Genomic DNA, 2,500 nt, shown 5'->3' on the forward strand with positions numbered 1-2,500 from the left:
TAGGGAAAATGTCGGGGCTTATTGAACATCTAAAGAGAGTCCATGGTAAGAAAAAAGCGTTGTTTCAGTGTGCTAAGTGTGGCAAGACTAACGTTAAACATCATAGTATTGCCTGCCATTATCCGAAATGTAAGGGGGTTGAAACATCTCCCCCTGTCGGGGGCTGGGCCTGTGAGGAATGTGGGCGAACGTTTGAGACGAAAATTGGCTTGGGACAACATAAGCGCTCTGCGCACCCAGCCGTTAGGAATATCGAGCGGATTGCCGCCTCCCGCCCGAAGGAGTGCTCAGCCAGAGGGGTACATCGGCAGTGTTGGACTGAGGAGGAGGTGGAGTTGTTACGGAGGTTGGATAAACAGTACGAGGGAAGTAAGAACATCAACAAATTGATTGCTGAGCATATTCCATCTAAATCAGCTAAACAAATAAGTGACAAAAGAAGGGGGCTTCATAAGAGCCCTGTAAAGAGAAGGGAAAAAGATCAGGAAAAGCAGAAATATCTTGAGAGTGAAGGGTTACATCTGCCGGGCATTGAATCACGGGTGGTTGGGGGACTAAGGTCCCATTATCGAAAGGTCATTTCAGATTGGGTAACATCTGATAAATTGACCGTTCTTCGGGGAATGTTTGAGGAAGTGATTGAAGGTGAGAAAGATCTATCGACCTTGGTCGATGAGGCGACCCAAGACCGCTGTGCATGTCTGTTCTTTAAGTCCCACGAGTTGAAAGCGGTCCAAGGTGGAAGGCCCAAAGTAACCCGGAGGGTTCCCTCTTCTGAACCACCGAAGGTGTGGATGAAGAAGAGGGCCAAAAAGCGAGGGCATTTTCTGAGGTTCCAACGGTTGTTTTACCTCGATCGAGGGAAACTTGCCGGGATTATCTTGGATAATGTGGAATCCTTGCGATGCGGCATCCCGCTCGATGAGGTACACGCGGTGTTCAAGTCGAGATGGGAGATGTCAGGAACATTCAAGGGCTTGGGGGCCTTTGTCACTGAGGGACAGGCAGACAACTCCGCATTCCAAGCCATGATTACGGCAAAAGAGATCTCTAAAAACATCAATGAGATGAATAAGAACGCGGCGCCAGGTCCTGATGGGCTTAGTTTGCGGGATCTCATTAAAACTGATCCCCACTATACCCAGCTGATGGAATTGTTCAATCTCTGGTTGGCCACAGGGGTTATACCGGACGTGGTGAAAGAATGCCGGACGGTATTAATATCTAAATCGGCCTTGCCCGAGCGCCAAAAAGACATCAATAATTGGCGCCCAATTACCATCGGATCGATTATCTTGAGATTATTCTCAAGGATCCTAACTGTAAGGCTATCTAAGGCATGCCCTATTAACACACGACAGAGGGGCTTTATTAAGTCATCAGGGTGCGCGGAGAATCTAAAATTGTTACAACTTTTGATTCGAAGCGCGAAACGGGAACATCGCCCCCTGGGGGTGGTCTTTGTGGATTTAGCCAAAGCCTTTGACACGGTGAGCCATGAGCACATCATCATGGCCCTCAGGCAAAAGGGAGTGGACGATCATATTGTCTCCCTGATTACCAACATGTACCTGAATGTTAATACTCGCATTCACCTGAAAAATGATCAATCGGACCCCGTTAGAATATGCATCGGGGTCAAGCAAGGTGATCCAATGTCTCCTATTTTATTTAATTTATCGATTGATCCTCTGCTGTGTAAGCTTGAGTCTGAAGGGAGTGGGTTCCAGCACTACGCGAAAAAGGTAACATCTATGGCTTTCGCGGATGATTTGGTACTGCTGAGTGGGTCATGGGAAGGGATGAAGGATAACATCACGATACTAGAGGCCTTTTGTGAACTTACAGGCCTCAAAACACAGGGGGAAAAGTGCCATGGCTTTTTCATCCAGCCAACAAAAGACTCATATACGATCAATGACTGTCCACACTGGACAATTAACGGCACCCCCATTAATATGATTGAACCAGGTAGCTCTGAGAAATATCTAGGGGTTAGAGTCGACCCATGGATCGGAATATCAAAACCGGAGCTACTGGAGAAACTGCAGGGATGGTTACACCAAATCCACAGTTCTCCACTTAAACCTATGCAGAAAGTTGACATCTTGAAAGGGTACATGCTCCCACGATTATTCTATCTGGCAGACCAAACCGATGTGAAAGCCACGTATCTCGAAACCCTTGACTTAGCAATACGATCAGCTGTCAAGGAGTGGCTACATTTACCATCTAGCACATGTGACGCCCTCCTGTATTCCAGCACTAAGGATGGCGGACTGGGTATTACCAGGCTTCTGGGACTTATCCCAAGTGTTCAGGTCCGAAGGCTGCATCGTATCGCACAGTCTTCTGACGAAATAACAAGAGAGGTGGCCCGAAATGAGGGAATAGAAAAGGAATTTCAAAAACTATGGGTAACAGCTGGTGGAGATAAGAACAAAATACCATCTATTTGGGACCCAAAAACTGTTATGGTGATATCCAAGGAGTTGGGCGG

At 47.2% G+C, this 2,500-nt stretch overlaps 1 pseudogene; it reads left to right on the plus strand.

Annotated features, from left to right (window-relative positions):
• Positions 1–2,500, plus strand: part of LOC142360139 (28S ribosomal RNA) — an 8,607-nt pseudogene that overhangs the window by 3,816 nt on the left and 2,291 nt on the right.

This window comes from Opisthocomus hoazin, unplaced genomic scaffold (genome assembly GCF_030867145.1).
Source record: "Opisthocomus hoazin isolate bOpiHoa1 unplaced genomic scaffold, bOpiHoa1.hap1 HAP1_SCAFFOLD_262, whole genome shotgun sequence".
In the NCBI taxonomy this organism is placed as follows: domain Eukaryota; kingdom Metazoa; phylum Chordata; class Aves; order Opisthocomiformes; family Opisthocomidae; genus Opisthocomus; species Opisthocomus hoazin.